This window comes from Lagopus muta, chromosome 3 (assembly GCF_023343835.1).
Source record: "Lagopus muta isolate bLagMut1 chromosome 3, bLagMut1 primary, whole genome shotgun sequence".
Taxonomy (NCBI): Eukaryota; Metazoa; Chordata; class Aves; order Galliformes; family Phasianidae; genus Lagopus; species Lagopus muta.
In genome coordinates, this window is record NC_064435.1 from 54,446,729 (window position 1) to 54,464,038 (window position 17,310).

General features: G+C 34.8%; 1 protein-coding gene across 6 annotated transcripts in view; it reads left to right on the plus strand.

Annotated features, from left to right (window-relative positions):
- The first annotated feature begins 8,402 nt into the window (after nt 1–8,402).
- The window catches only part of CCDC102B (coiled-coil domain containing 102B), a 120,978-nt gene continuing 112,070 nt past the window's right edge, over nt 8,403–17,310 (plus strand). For 4 of the 6 annotated variants that reach the window (XM_048939735.1, XM_048939737.1, XM_048939732.1 and 1 more), the window contains exon 1: nt 9,136–9,237. The gene's annotated coding sequence lies outside the window, so the exon portion shown is untranslated. Of the gene's footprint in view, nt 8,424–9,135; nt 9,238–12,949; nt 13,048–17,310 lie in introns of those variants that run through there. The other 2 variants (XM_048939734.1, XM_048939733.1) reach the window with 2 other exon arrangements.

Here is a 17,310-nt window from a genome sequence, read left to right on the forward strand (position 1 = left end):
GAAAAGGAGGGGGGAGGGGTTAAATTCTAAATAACCTGACTTTTTAAAAATGAATAAAATAGATCTATTTTTCAGTCCCTAATTTTGACATTTGAAATGAGTACATAAACATATTAAATGTTTGCATTTCATACTTTCAAAATGTATTTTGCCTTTTTTTAACAGTTGACTATTAGAACTTCCTGGATAACCAACATATTGTAGTCTAAATTCCCACAAGTTTTCACTAGCTTTGCCATGGATGCAGCAACCTTTTTAGAAACAGTACATCTTCCTCTTCTTTGAGCAGAGAAGTTGTGGCAGGGTGAGCAATATTGAGAAGTAGGAAGAGATTATTTGTTGGGTGATACATGATGATCAGCTAGGAGCAACAAGCTCCTGGATTAGGAGAGAGATACAGTGAGTCCCCTGATCTCCATCAGTCAGCTGGGGAAGAGCCAAACTCCTCCAAAGTAGGGGAAAGGTTTTACATTTTTAAGTCAGCTCTTTTTCCTTTGAGTCCCAGGGCTGCTAATTGTTGCTGCTTCAATGGTTACACTCCATCTGTTTTCACTTTCCTTATCAATCCTCATTTTCACTCTTACTTTCTCACATCTCAAGAAGAATTTTCCCAGCAAGCTAGAGCCAAGGTCAGCTGGAGGGGCAATGACTCTCTCAGATGGCCAAACCTTACCACAGGAACATATGCTGATGAATGAGAAGCTACCAAAGAGAAGTACTAGTACAGAAGCCAAGAAAATAGTGAAATGAAGACATGGGAAAAGTGGGCAGAAGATTGTACCATGAATGGTTTACAATGCTAAACAAAATTGCATGAATAGGTTCTAATCAAAGAATAGCTTTGAATTCCATGTTTCTGTATGGGGGTACAATATGGCAAAATCATGAAAGTTAACCATCAAATATATGAAAGATATTGTTGGTATCAAATTACAAAGATTTGAGGATATCAGAGACAATTATTTCTTTCTGAATTCATATATATGTAATTAAATTCACTTCTAAAACACATCTATGTTTTATATTGATTTCTTTAAAAGATTCATTTGACTGAAGGAGAAAGAAAAAGCATTGTTTAGATGATACTCAGAAGCACTGCAAACCATTCTCATCCTTGCCTTCCTCCACCAGACCCAGCAAGTCTGCAGCAGGGCTGGGCTATGACCTTTACCCCCCCCCAAAAAAAGCCTTACTGGGCCCAGCCATGGTCTCTTCCTGCCTATCCTTAGCCTGGTCCTGAGGTTGGGCTACCCTGCTGCATCACTCATCTGCTCTGCTCCCAGCTGGGTTGGAAGGAGTGGCCTGGCTAATTTACTTCTTATTCATTTGATTTTTTTCATTTTATTTTGACAGTACAACAGATGTATGTGATCATACAGAGTGTTGAGTTCAGATACTATAGTCTGACTCACAGTGCGAAAAGAACATTATGTTCCACGGAACAGTGTTTGTTTCTGCTTATTCAGTCTTGTGAACATTATTATGGATAAGTAATTTATTAACTAATTTCACTGTTTATCTATATTTCTTTGTTACCCTTCATTTGATACAAGTTATTCTTAAGCACACATGCCTTTAGAATGTATCCTTCCAACTTCATTAGCTCCAATTAGAATAACCTACTGGGGAGAATCTTAAATCACAAAAGCATTGATATAGGAGTTGATTTGATCTTCTACCATACAGAGTTAGAAGGAGTACAGTTGACAAAGGATATCTTTCTGAATGCCTAGAAAAAATAGTGGAAAAATTACTGAAGTACCTAGAAAAATTACACCCAGAATGTACCACATAAAATGCAAGAAAGAATAAAGCATATATGCTAATACATATCAAATGGGCAGCAATTAAGTGGGTGGGGTCACTTTTCAACAGTGCCCAGTGGCAGAACAAGAGGCAGTGGGTACAAACTAGAATATAGGAAGTTCCATATGAACATGAGAAAAAGAAATATCTATGCAAAGAGGATGACAGAGAGGCTGTGGAGTCTCCTTCTCTGGAGATATTCTCTACCCACCTGAACACTTTCCTGTGTAACCTACTGCACAGAACCTGCTTTAGCAAGGGGGTTGGGCTAGTTCAGACTTGTCCAACCCACAATCTGTAGGCCATAAGCAGCTCGGTCCAGCCCATTCTGATGCCACCTCCTGACCAGTATCATCATGACAGCTGTTCTGCCCTACTGTGATGCCTGTCCCAGCCCTGGATGCACACCCAGCACTTATAATCAAACACTGGTGTGCAATAGGCAATATTTGGGCTGAATCCAGGACATGGGGAGGATGCAGCACAATGCTAACTCAAGTTATGGCAAATAATGTTATATATTTTGATGCACTGGTGTATGGGAACTGCTGAATCACAGCCTGAATCTCTGATTGATCACCTGAGCCAAGCAATGAGTCAGCCATGGTAGCACAGGTGAAGGCAGTTGACCTGTGCTGCCAGGAGAGGGTGGAGCCTGGTTCCACTTCTCCTAGACCCATTTAAGAGCTGACTATCAGTGGGAAGGGATCTCTTCTGGAGATCCCTCCTCTGGAGTTTTACAGCAAGCCTAGGATGTAAGTAAGCTTTCTATCCTGTTTTTGTTATAATGATCTGTTTTGCTAAACTCTCTTGTTTATTTCATAATTATAACATCTTTATACTCATTGACTATACAACTGGCTAAGCAGAGTCTAGTGAACAACAAAAAATATATGGCTGTATCTTCCATTTTGATGAAGGAATCATGTGAACAAGTTTCAAGATTGCTGAAGTAGTCTATTTTTTGTATATTTGTAGGTCCGTTTTCAGTTGACATAAGTGCTTTGCCTGTGAATTTTGAAAAAGACTTTGTGGAGTTACAAGCAGATACTCAACTCTGCCACCTGCCAGGTTAAACCACAACATCAACTCAAAGAAAAGTCTTATTATGCCTCTTTACCAGACTTTCATAGGTTCTATCTTACCTGAGAAAAATATCCTTTACTTCACAATTATGCGTTATTCATGTCATCACTTTCTGGCAGTATGTACATTTGTGAACAACTGTTTTCAAGGATTGTCACGGAGTTGATCAGATCAATCTATGTCCGTGACAGGGGCGACAGGCCTCTGCCCTCCCCCCCCCACCCCAGTCCCACAAAAATGGGAAGGAAGGAAGGGAGGAAAAGAGCAGCGGCAACAATCTATGGAGGAAAACTTATTTTACTATAATATCGGAATACAAAATAACACAATATATACAATTTAGTTGAAATTGAGATTAATAAATCAGACAAGATGAGAGAGAGAGAGAGTTCCCGGGACCGATTCAAACCTGAAAAGCTTGGAACGGCTAGGAAAGCACCCTCCAGCACCCACTGCAAGGCAGCAAGAGAGCGCCCCCCCCACCCGGAAGGGCCAGATCCCGTGACTGCTGTAATGTACAGGGATAGGTAGCTGGGATTGGGGCAGTGACACTTTAATGCCCCGTACACTACATGATGTTTTGATGTGGAATACTGAAACCCAAAATAAAAGAACAAACAAAAAACATAGAACCATGACAAGGATGAAGCACAGGAAGAGTAGTAATTCATCAGCAACCTCCATCAAACACCTTTAGAACTCAATGAGAATTGCAACTTCTGCTGTCAAACCATTAATTTCACAAAAACAAGGTCATGTATGCTACTAGTTTGTTTGTTGGTTTTTATGCTTATAATAAAAACATTAAAAACAAAGATACGTTTTGTTACTTACGTAGATTAGTTATTTCAATATTTTATTAAGGTTGCTCCAAAAGTAATGCCTTCTGTTTTATTATGTTGGCCCACAATATCAGAAGCGGGTGTTGTGAGATGGAAGTACAGGTTGAATCCTTCCTATGATATCCAATTACATTTTACTGCCAGACAGGAGAAAGACAGTCTGACAAAATGATGCCTGACATGAAAATTTATCTGAAGCAAAGGTACGTCATCGAATTCCTCCATGCATTAAAAAATGGTCCTGATTAGCAATTACCAACTTGCTGAAAGTTTATGGAGCCTAGAGAGTAGACATGAGTGCAGTAAAACAATGGGTGGTATGTTTCTGTAGTGGTAACAGCAAGTCAACTCTATTGGTATGTATTTGGTGGCTGTATTCCTCCCATCACAACGGGTTTTAAATTTGACTAAGCTTTCTTGTTGCCACAATCAAGATAGACACTAATGGTTAATTCATCCACAAAAAATTCTCTGCTTACAAGAAAGAGCTCTAGGATAGTATCTTGTGGTGTGCAAGTTACGCTTCAGTGTGCCCAAACAATTCTTCAGCCATTTAGTACTCTAGGCGGAAGAAAATTCTGCCCTGTTTATATTGGCCAAGTGGACAGATAGCAATGTAGAAGATGTCTGACTGGCATCTCAAAGGATTACAAACAGCAGTACAGGATCCAATAGGAGGCATACAGCTACTAGAATTCTCCAAGGATTAGTACTGCATCTGATTTTACTCAACAGATAAATCAAGGACCAGAGAAAAATAAAAAACACCATCAGCAAAGTTACTGATAATACAAACCTGAGAAATCAACAAAAAAGACCCAATCAAGAATAACATCCACCCTCCCCCCAAGACTAGACCTATTAAAAAATGTTCTAGCATGTATGAGTGTTTTTTAGCCCACTACTTGTATGGTAGGTTATCAATTGGCCTCAGCTGTTGAACCAGGTGCACTCAGTTTGAGATAGGTTTGTTATTAATCATCCTTAATTAGAAGAACTCCTATAAGCACACTGTCTTTCTAGCTAGTGACAAAAAACTCTGGATAAGGATTCTTAAGGGGCAGATGAGGATGAGGATGAGGTATGTGGGTATTTTACTATAGAGACTTTGTGGATTTTTGTTCAGTAGTCTTGTAAAAGGCGTGATAGCAGATTTTCAGAATCTATGTCGAAGCAGTGATAGATAAAGTATCTTTTCATTTTATTAAGATTCTGCTGTTTTTGTTTTCTTTTGAAGATGTTTTCACTTTTGAGGTAAGTAAGTAATAAGAACACACAGTATTTTTCTGGAGAGCCTCTTATTGTGGAAATGGTATTGTTTTGTAAACTAAGATAAACAGGAATAGCTTGTCAAAGCTTTATGTTATGGTTATGTACACTTTCTTTTTAAGATATTAGAAAGCATGAGATAAAGGTACTTGATTCAAGTGTGACTCTGAATTGATTCTTTCCATTTGTGTTCTGTTTTTGTTAAAGTTGTATGTTTCAAAAATTTTTCTGAGATCTTTTTCTAATCTGTAGTTTTGTTTTATGAGTAAAATTAAAATTATTACTTTTTTTCTCATTCTGAAGTGGAAAAAATGTAATGTTTATTGATCCAACAGTCCATTATTATATGTATAATATAACTATATTGTAGTCTTGCTGAGGAGGGAAAAAAAAAAAAAACAACAAAACAGAGCAAACCATCTCACTAAAACAACCTTTCTATCAGTTTCACGAAGAACATAATAAGCATAGTAAGAATTGATATGTTAACTTGTTTTGCTACCAAAAAAAATCTCCTGATTCTGTTCCTTATCTATGTTAATAGGGGCTGTGAAAGCCACAATATGTAGGATTGTGTCCTGTAGCTTGCTTTTTTCATGCATTTACAGTGTATTCTTTCTATTCGCTCTTCAAATGAATTTCCTATTATTTCTGCATTCTCTTTTTCCCTATGTAAGCAGTATATGCTGATCTTCTCTTGGATTAATTCATATAGAGTAGATTCCTTTCTGCATACAGGTGCACCAACATTGGCTTGTTCCAATTATCTTCACATTATTTCCCACACAGAAAAGCAGAAATTCAGTTTTAATTTACTGCATCTGTGAAATGTTATGCACAGCCTTAATCATCTCTGTAACCAAAAGAACCACCATTTTCTCCAGCCACCACAAGACATATCCTAATAAATAAAAAACCTTTGTTTCTGCACTAGTTGTGTATTACCTTTTCTTTGATGTCAAAAGACTTGATAGTGAGTTAAAAAAAAAAAAAAATTCTGGACAGGTATTATTGAATTTTTCCTACGATATCAACTGATGCCTAGGGAATTAATTTTGTTTCAAGAAATGAGTGCTGCTCCACAAGTAATGTCTTCTAATGTATGATGATGGCTCACAATATTAGAGATGAATATTGACAGTATAGCAGTAGAGGTGATCTGACAAAATGGCATCTGACGTGTGTCTGAATCAAAGGTGTATCACTGAATTCCTCTGTGCAGGATAAAATAGCACTCACTGACATTCGTTGAAGCTTATTGAACATTGATGGAGACCAGGTGGTAGATATGAGCACAGTGAGATAGTAGGTAGTGTTTTTTCAACAGTAATGATGTCAACTGTGGGTCACTTCTGCTGTGATTCCAAAGTTCAGACATTTACAAGCTCAGCATGCAAGCTGTTAAGCATTGCTATTGAAAATGTATAGTTAACAGTGGTGACTACTGGAAAAATGGTGTCTTCTAGAGAATTTGCTCTAATATGCGGTGTTGCTATGATCTTTGTATCTGTTGTAGTTTCCATGGAAATAAACAGTAGGGATTACTTTCAAATCAAACGACATATATGCAGCCCAGGCAAGCCAGGAGGTTGTACACTCGTGGACTAGATGGTCACCAGAGGTCACTTTCAACTACAGTTTTGTGGTTCTGCATGGCTCAGGATTGTGAGCTTTTGAAGGCAATCTTCTACATAAGATAAAGCAAGCTTGCTATCAAAGTTGTCTTTAATGCAGAAATTATATAATTTGATGTTGGAGGGCCACTGCTACTTATGCACTTATATGTTCGAAAATATGTGTGACATAAAAAGTGAAAAATTTGTTAACATGCCGTACTACAATTTCATTTAAATTTCTAAGTCTGAAGCTATGGTATATCTAGCCAGGCAACAGACCTGGGTTCATTTAAGGAATAGCTTTATGTCAAAAGTGTGTGGTTGCTTTTATGTAACCTGTGATTTGTCTCCTAAGAGGTAAAATTTATTAATTCCAGTAAGGAAGATAAAGTTCACATCAAAAGTAAGATATCTTTTTTATTTCATCAATGTATGTTAGAGCATGAAAGAGTATTAGTATCAGCATCATGAAATTTTTTTTATTAATTTGATATCTTGTATGTTTATATACTTTATTTGTACATACAGCCTTCAGGAAGTTTGTTTTAGTCATAAACTAAAATGTATGCATGAGTATGTTTTCTTCTGTATTGGCGAGTTTAGCCACAAGTTATATAATAGGAGGCTGCACTTGTTCATTTTTGAGTAATGACATTGTTAAAACTGCGCATAATTTAAACTAACAGGTTGCCTTCTTCAGAACAACCTCAATGGATTGGCATCAGCTGCAGCGGAAAAAAAGTAATTCCATTACATAGTAATTACGTGCATATGGAAAAAAGGAAAAATAAATGAGCTGTCTCTCTGTATATCTATTATTCTAGTTACGGGGCTGTTAGCAATTAGTCACTGAAGTTCAGATTTGCCAACCGATATACTTAGTCAAATGAAGACTTATGGAATTTTTACTGCTTACCTTCTTCAGCAGTAACTTACTGCCATCTGAGTAAAAGCTAGTACTGAAAATTTAACTGAAAGTGGCATTTTTTCTTGTAGAAAAAGCTGTTATATTATCTGTTCTCAGAGCAGAATTGTAGCTGCTTTTCTAGATGTCACATTAACACTCTCTTGGTCTGTTTCTTGTTTTATTTATTTGTGAAGTCAAATCATAATTTCCTTTTCACTTGATATAATCGCTCCACAATTCTATCTAGATTTGCTTTCGTTTATTTTCTATTAAAAAGATATAAATGTGTAAGTTTAAGTTTTTAATCAGTAAAACTAAATTCATAGTGTCACTGAATCTTTTTATTATGATAAATAGTTGCTACAATAGGTTATGTAATACATAAAATTACCAAAGAGTTTGTCATGGTTTTACGATTTTTGTATTCCACATCACAGCATCATGCAGTGCACTGGGGATTAAAGAGTTAATGCTGCATTTCCATCGAATGTCAGTATTTCCGGTCTCTGTTTCAGAAGAGAATGAATGAGCTACAACTCCCAGAAGACCTTATTTTTTTTCCATTTCCGTTTTCCATTTGGAGGGAAAGATAAAACTGACTGGGAATCATGAGACTGGCTTTTTTGTTCTCCATTTTCCCTACTCATCTTGCCTACAACATTAGAGGAAGGATTTCAGTTTTGGAAACTCTCCCATTTTATTTATTAGCTTCAATTTCAATTGTATTATATTGTATTATCTCACATTTCACTATTAGATTCAGTAAAGTTTTTTCTTAGCATGTTGCTACTGTTTTCCTCCTAGGCCCATTTCCTTACGTTTTCACATTTCTAGGGCATGGGTCCCTTTGTTCCCTTGGTCACAGAACTAGCCAAGCCAGGCCAAACCTTGACACAGGTAAAAAATAAAATAAAATTAAACTTCATTTATTTGACTTTCACTCCTTTCATTACTTTCTTGGAGCATGGAGAGAGAGGAGAAGGAAAAAGTAATTGAGCCCTAAGGTGTTTTTTTTCAAACTTACGGCAATTAATTTATTTCAATTTTTTTTCCAGATTGTTATTTAGAAAATTTCAAACTTGTGTTAGGAGCTTATACTTGATTAATTCTTGGCTAATGCAGTCATAAGGATGCTAACCCTAGCTGAATTCTGACAAGTGAAGGCAGATCACCTTCTTAGATACTAGACAAGCGTTTTTTTTGTTTGTTTGTTTGTTTGTTTTAGTCTGCTTGTAAATAAGCTGAACAACTCAGCTCTTAAGGCCCCTACAAGATTTAAGGCTTACTACTGGGACAGAGTAGTGGTAGTCCCACCCATCTGGGAGGAAAAAAAAAAAAAAAAGGGAAAAAATACCTCACAAAACAATCATTTAAGAATGCAGAAGTTATTAAATTAGTTTACTGGTGGTTTCAGTTTCTAATTCTGGTATCAGAATTTGCTTGCGTATTTTTTTTTTTTTTCTCACTGCAAAACTGTTTTTGAAGAACAGTTTTAATTCACAACATCGTAGTTTTCAGCAATTGTTGAAGTTCTATTGCTGTAGATAATTTATGGAAGAAGCCTGGTGGGAGGAGAAATGGACCTCTTTAGGCTTAGAAAGTGATATCTCTCAACTCTACCAATGACTTTCCTTAAGCAAGGAGAAGAGATTTAGCATAAAAAGTGGAGAAGATTTGCCAAGAATACTTTTTTTTAGTGGACACTTGCACAGTAAGTAAAATATAAATTTTTAGAATACAAAAGAATATGCTTTTATAAATGTTAAGGGAACCTTACTTGAGATGCTTACATTAATTTTTTTTTTTTTTTTTAGCTTCCCATAATACACTTTGTTGTTCTCACTTTTAACTATCCCAATAGTTAACGGATTGTCAGTAATATTGTAGATTTTAGAAAATTACCCTTATAGCTTCTCACATTTTGTCTTAGTTATGTAACTAGAAGTTGATACATAACAGCTTTTATTCTGCTGCTTTCTTACATTACTGTCTTTGTTTAGTTTTGGAGAAATCTGTGTCATGAGCTTGGATCAAGTTAAACGGTACAGAATGTTAGTGTATGTTTGACTTATCAGTGATAGGGGCCTGGATGTTGAGAAAATGCATCTTTCCATTTTTGCCATGCATGTTAGCATGAGAAAATGCTAATACTAGAAAAAGAATAAGATTAAGCAAAGTAATTTACTGATAGAAAATTTATTTGGAGTAATTCTACTGAGCAGTTTGCTACTGAAGAACATGAAGTTAAAATGTGAAAGTGCTGAGAGAGTAAATATTTTTGTTATACACTTTGGTCTTTTGAAAATGACAAAAGCACATGTTAAGCCCAAAGTGCAAGTAGTAAGAAAAGTCTTTTTCCTTTTCAGTAAAAAGATCAGAAAACTAACATAGCTGACAAAGTAGTCTCATTAATATGGAAAATACTGGACTCAATATACTCATTCATATCTCTAATTGTCTTTTTTTTTTTTCCCCCCAGTGAATGTAGTTATTAAAGTAAAATTCTATAGTGGTAATACTAGTAACTTTCCTGGAGCTGAATGTAGATATCAGGTTAACACAACTGCAGTCAATTCAGTATGTGTTAACCTTTTGGGCAGTTGTATGCAGTTAGAATGGATCAATTTACCAAGGGGCTTCTCCTTAGTGAAGGATTATGCTAATGATTTTTTTAAACAAAATTTCTTTAGAACTATCTTAGATGGAAGAGACTTGCGATGATCTTAACGCTTGGTTTTGCAGTGGGTGTTTATCACTTCGGACTACTGCTGGCAGTTAAATAGAGATGGGTTTGAGACTACACATAAAGAAACATAGATTGGACAAAGTACTTTAATGAGAGAGCAATTTAATTCTATTCTAAATATTGTTGTCTTTAGACTAATGTCAACCCTTTTTTTTCCCACAACCAATTATTGGATATAGAATGGTATAATACTTGTGGATTATAATTGAGTATATCCATGTATGCTGTTCCTTTTACAGTAATTGAAAAGTGATTTTTTTTTTCATTACAATTTAACTCAAGACATTTCCCTGACACTCTGTCCAGACCAAGCTATTTTTCTATACTTCTCCATAATTTTGGGAGTAGTTTGAATATAACTTCATGGCAGTGTCTCATTCACATTGGTGTACTGGTAGTCTTTGATGATTAATAATATTTACTTTGAAACTATGGTGATTTTTTTGCAACCATGTCAGGTTGGAGGAAAAAACAAACAAACAAACAAACAAAAAAATCAACAACACCAAACAATAGAGCAAAAGCTTGCAAATATGGATTTTCCTGTAGTTCTAATTGGTCTGCTAACTGACAAAAGTGTTGTAAACTGAAGTTTGTTGTTGAATTATCCAAAAGTATATTTTTCATAATACTTAACAGTACAGTAAGATGAAATGATTGTATTCCTGTAGTTACTGCGTATTAAAAATGAGAAAAATGGTACATTGATCACTTCCAAAACAACAGCAAACAAAAACCACACTGATTTGAATTTTGATTTAATCTTCAGTAGGGGTAATTGTCTTAAAGTCATCACAAGAGCATGGCACAAGGTCTTAAATATATTCATACTTTTTATGTCCTCTTTAATTGTTGTAAGCCTATAAGCACTGTATAATGCACTGTATAATGCACTATATAATGCACTATAAGCACTGCTATAAGAAAGTTTCACTATCTGAATGCAGCCAATGTTCATCTTGTCTTTGGACTACAAGAAAAAATCAGAAACACAAATTTGTTTGTGTGTTTTTTATAATCTGCTGGTTTAAAGATACGATTATGAGAGTTCCTTTACTGAAATGGATAGAGATGAAATCCAGACCATCTGAAACGTAAATGAAAATACTCTTTTTATTAGTAACATAACGCTTTCAATATTGCCAAATTTTGTAACTCAAAATGTTGAAAGCACAAATTGTTCTCATTAGTGAGAATGGTAATGCCAAAGTGATACTGTTATGTTTATATCCTCTAAAAAATACATAAATAAAATTTTTAAGCTCAATACTTGCATTTACAGTGTTTGAAGATCTTGCAGAAGTCGCTGCTATTTGACTATTGAGTATATACAGTAACGCTTCCTAGTGAAAACTATTTTATAGGTAATTTTTGAGGTTTTATTTACTATGGGTGAAAAAAATGGAATTAATTTGTACTTGAGGACTGGATGGGTGAAGTTATTAGAGAATATTCCAGTGGGATATGAGATGCAGCTGCAGGAAGAGCCATTGAAGATACAATAAGACAACAGTTACTTTAACTTTTTTAATTTGATACAGGTTTTAAGCTTTTTTTATATTCATAGGAATATCTAATTTCCCCCCCACTTTATTTTTGTTAACTGAGTGCCCTTTGTCTGCAGTCAGTGCAGTAGAGTTTTTGCATTGTGGGTGCCATATTATGCCTGCGTTGTTGATGGGAGTGGGAGGACAGGTATGTTCATTTCTTCAAAATATATGTACTGTCAGAGAATGCTCTTAAGTGAAGAGTCTTGTGGCTATAGCTATGACTCTTGATGAAAAGACTGCTTTATTGTTATTAATAGATGCTGAAATATTAATAAGGGAGTAGACTTTTGTTCCTTAAAGCTATGTGTAAGGAACTCTGGCTTCTCAGTCTGAAATCCTGGCAAAGAATATAATAAGATTTTTGTAACTGAGAATATTAAGCTTTCCAAAGCTGCGGCAAATATAGTGTGAGCTATGTGAGATGATTCAGTTTAATACCTCTAGGACCTGCCATGTAGTTGGCCTGTAGTATCAATTTCAGAACACCAGAGGCATCATGCATTGTTACATGTCAACTGCAAAAAATTTGTGTGCTTATTTGAAGAAGCGCTTCTTATCTTTTGTATTAATACAACAACCCTCAACATTAATGAAAACTATTTCATTTTTCAGAAATGAGCTTTTAATTTTTTCAATTTTTCCTTGCTGTGTTCTTATACAATGACAATCTAAATTAGAAATTTGCATAATGTCTGATTAATTACATAGTTAATTATGAAAATACATGTGCTAGCTAGATGATAGTCATCCAGAGGGAAATACCATCAGTTATTTAAAACTCAGGAGATCTGTATAGGACTGAGGGATAGCATAAGAATCCACAAAGTATGGTTAAGTCTTGTGCATGTGCTTAATTACTGGGATTAGAATAATTAATTTTAGCTTGTGCATAATATTTAGGAGGCAGGGGTCATAGTCTTCAGTTTTGAAAACTACAAAGGAATAAAAATTGAAGAAAGGGATACTGAGCAAAGGGCTATATGGCATAACAATTTGTTGGATAAATGACTACTTCATAAAAGAAAAATATTTTGATTTTAGTTTTGATAAAGCCTGGCCAATGGGAGTCATTTTCAAGTTAGTATGGAGTGGCCTTAAGGTTGTAAATAATACTGTTGGCCAAATCCCAATGCTGTGCAGATGAGAAAAGGATGCAGGAAATTCTGTTGTTTATGCATGTCTCTGTAACACTGCGAAGCAAGAGGAGCCTTAAAAAGTCCAGAGGGTAAGGGGTCTTAAGTTTGTGGACTTAATTATTAATTCTTGTATTTCTCTTTCGGGTTACTATCATGCTGATAGTGGAGAGGAAAACAATCTGAAATACTCAGTAAAAAGTATTGAAGGTCAGAAAACAGCCTCTGAAAACCAGCTAAATTAGATTTAGCTTTCTGTTCTTTCTTTTTTACTAACACCAAGTAATATTAATGCTAACACTCTTTTAAACATAGCTTTTTGCGGTTTTTTTTTCCCCAAATATAGGATACTTGCTTACCATAACAAGGTACATTTTTAAATTTTCAAAGTGGCAATTTACTGGATGCTTTTATTTTTAATTTAGCAGTTTGTGAAGTATGCTTTCCACAAATATGGAAAGTATACTTCAATATTGAAAATCTTTTTTAAAATCACTCTGAAATATATCTAGAATAGAGTAAGCTAGTAAATCTTTAGAAGTTTTTAATCACTGATGTTTTAAAAGTTAGTGTCATGAGAACTATTTGCAGCTGTTCATATTGCATGTAATTGTTAGGAAGTGGTGTTCTCAGTATTTCTCTTTTCTAATGAATATAATCCTCAATTCCATCAGAAAATATTGGATAGGCATAAGAAAAAAGAGTGGAAAATAAGCGTTCTTAGCTAAGTGACATTATTATAATTCAATGAAGTGTGATTTTTTTTTTTTTTTTTTTTTTTTTCCTTTGGGTATTACAATTTGCTGATGCCGGGCAAAGATGTCTAGTTTGTCATTATTTGAAAAGCTGTATCTCAGATGATGTAAGAATGTATGGATCATCTACCACCACTGAGAACCAAGAGCCAAATTTCAAAAGTAATTCTGATGAGTTTAGTAACTGTATGTAGCAGATAGGGTTAACAGGCCTCATACTGAATATACAGTTAACTTTGTGCTGTTTCCTAAAACCATTTTGTAAAGCAGTCTCTAGTGTAAATAATCTTACTGCTAGAAGCCTAACTCTTCTAGATTATTTATATTTTTAAAAAAATTACATTTCTGAATTTTTTTGAATGTACTTTATTACAAAATATACTGAAGATAAAATGATTTCCATAGGATGCTAGTGTCATTAACTGAAATAGGCATATCTCTCCATAACTTTAAATGTTCCAGATAATTCTACAAAAATTGGAGAGAAAATTAACATGTCTGTCCCTTTCGTTTGTGTGCAGTATGCTTTGAACTAAGGCCATTCTTTCACATTAAATATTGGCTTCAGGTAGACCTGAGATATAAATTCATCAGAAAATGAATACTGTAAAGTAGCTGGTAAGGGCAAACTGAAGGTACTGTCAGCGAATTTGGCAACAAGGGGTGTGGATCTTGGAATTATTTAAACCATAATGTTTATTATTCTGTTGGTTGACTAATCTGTTGGCTGAAGAAACTAGAAATTGTGATCCGCGTTAATAATTCCACACTAATAACCATTTTTCCTTTAGTATATGCAAAACATAAGAAATTTTCATGTTCCAAAGTACACTGAGAATTAAAAAAAAACTTGTCTTCTGCCACTTTTTACAAAATAAATTTTAGTTAACCCTTTTCCTCTGAATTTTCATTGGTGAGTATATATGGCGATCAAGGGCAACATTCTAAGAGGATAAATGACCTGTGTAAATTTTAATTCATCTTGCTTTATTTGTATAGCCTAAAATATTGTATTTTGAATTTAATGTTGCTTTTACTTTGTTTTTAAAATATCCATTGCAAGTCACTAAGTGGTACACTTGGATGAAGTATTTAGCAGCATTCCAAGGGAAACACAAACCTCACATTAATGTTCAGGCTTAATTAACTATACAAATGAGCATGTGCTCTGAAGTGTATAGTGAAGTTTTTCAGTGTTTGGTTTATTTTCATCCAGTTGCAAACAAACCCCCCTGAACACTCTGATGTCAAGAGAAAGATTACAGTGTGCTGTGAGTACAGGCTTTTCAGGTTGCTTAGTCCTTCTGACAATCACTAAAAGTTTGTCTGTACTTAGAATATAAACTTAAACTGTTGTGCAAGCATGAACTTTCTGTTCCAAGGCTTCATGTTGGTGCAACACAGGGCACAACACGAGGGCTACTTCAGAGAGGAACATGAGATCTCTCAGCTCTAGGAGGAAGAATCTTCTCTGCCTGTGAACTATTTACATAGATGTGAAAGCTGATGTTACTTATGTCTTCATTACTTGGGGTCTGATTATTCAGTACTATTCACTCCCATAAGTGTGATCCATTTCTTAAGTAGGTGTCAGTAGACCTAAAGGTAATTATTGTATGGTGGAGTTCTAAGCGAAAACTGCATCTGGAAGCAGCTGTTCTAAGGAAAGTACCTTGGAAAGCAGAGATAAATACTTTATTTGCATTTATATTAAACTCTGCTGTAGCAAAATGCAGAAAACAAACTTAGATAACACTGAAATTGAAATCATCAATTTTATTTTGTTTTGTTTTCCTAGCATAGATTGATTTGTAGTTCATGTGCCTAGAGTCTCTCTGTAATGATTGCCTGTTGCTTGCTGTTGCACTTCACTTTCTTTCTCAGCTTTGAATCTTCTGCTTTAACTCAATAACCTACAATTGTAGTTGCAAGCTAAACAAATTAATCTCATTTATTTGCAATGGTTGCTTTAATGTTAAAGTTTTTCCTACATTTTCTAGACAGATCTTTATTGCAGTTACAGTTATTTTGGGTGAGCTTGTATATAATAAAGAAGTGTGCAAACTAGTTTCTAAACAACACTTCTATTGTTATTATAGGCCATTCCTGCTGTACAAACCATTTTGGAGGGTTTGAGCTCAGTCTTCAGTTTTCCAAGTTGTTTAAAAAAAAAACAAAACAAAACATTTTCCTGTGGATTTTTTTTCACAAGGTATTAACAGGATTGTGCAAGTCAATTTGTTCCTTATTTTACTGACATGACATAGAGGTATATTAACATTTAGAAAATGAAATGCTATCTAGAAATTAATTTCCTGTTAAGGCATGATAAAAACCATATTCCATGTTCATTTGGAAAAGCAGGTTTCTAAGCTAAGTACACTTTTATTCCTGTTCCATTTTTAGTCTGTGGTAATATATCATTGGCTGATTTATTGTGAAAATGATCCTCCCTGAACAGCCTGATTTTTCTGGGCTCATGCTGCTTCTAGGTCTGATTTACATTAGGTTAAATGAGAGAAGTTTCATGCCAATTCCCATATTTAATGTCAATCGCATTACTGGAGGAATACCAGGGAAAAAGTGCCCAGAAAGCTCTTATTGTTTTTACTTCAATGCTTTTTAACTTTTCAGTTTACTTGAATGTCTCTCCATAAATTTTGTAGGTATACTTTTTGGCAAAATCATGGTAACTTCTGTCTGGAGTAAAAAATTCAAAAGAAATTTTGTAGAGGAGCCATGCTTAGTAGTCACTATGTATGCAGTTAATTTTTACCTCTTTTGCAGTGCCTACCTCTGTGGGCAATGGGAGGATAAAGAAATTCATGCTTCTCTATGGATCTGTGACCAGTACCATGTACTATGTGATACTTCTTGGATTTTATGTTGCTCTTGTAGCTGTGGAACTATGGCTTTTGTAATGATATAAATTATCTCTTAAGTACATTTCCTTCATATTAGTGGAGTTGGAATCATCATAAAATAATATGACAGCATTAAATACCACCAACCCTTGAACTACTGAAAGATAAAAGATTATTAGTGTAAGTATGCTACAATGGTTAAAGAAAACTGAGACAAATTACATATAAGTGTCCAAGAAGTAATCACCTTAAAGAAAATTCTTTAAAGACCTAATGGCTTCTAAAACTATTCTAATGAAACTGAGTGCGTCTCTGTACAGCAGAATTCTGTTAATTCTTATCCGACTGAATTGGAGTAGTTGAGCAAGCTCACAAGCCAAAGTAATAGGCTCTGACCCAGAGAAAACATAAAATTCTTGAGCGTTCTCATGTGGGTGGGAAATTCACCAGTTTCCAAAGTGACACTGAGCAGTGTTTTGAACAAAAATTGTTTTGTATCTTAACTGTTGGAATGCTTTATCTGAAAAAAATGTGTCAGATGCCTGTGATTCATTTTGTGCTTCTACAATATTATGAAATTTCTTTTGAAAGTAGGTCATGTTTTTACTACAAAAAGATCATGAATTATTACAAATATAACATAACTATTTGTTATCTTATATCAGAAAATCCTTTCCAGGTATTTTCAAGAGCTTTTTAAAAAGCAGGATTTAAAACTTTTTTTCAGGTCATTTAG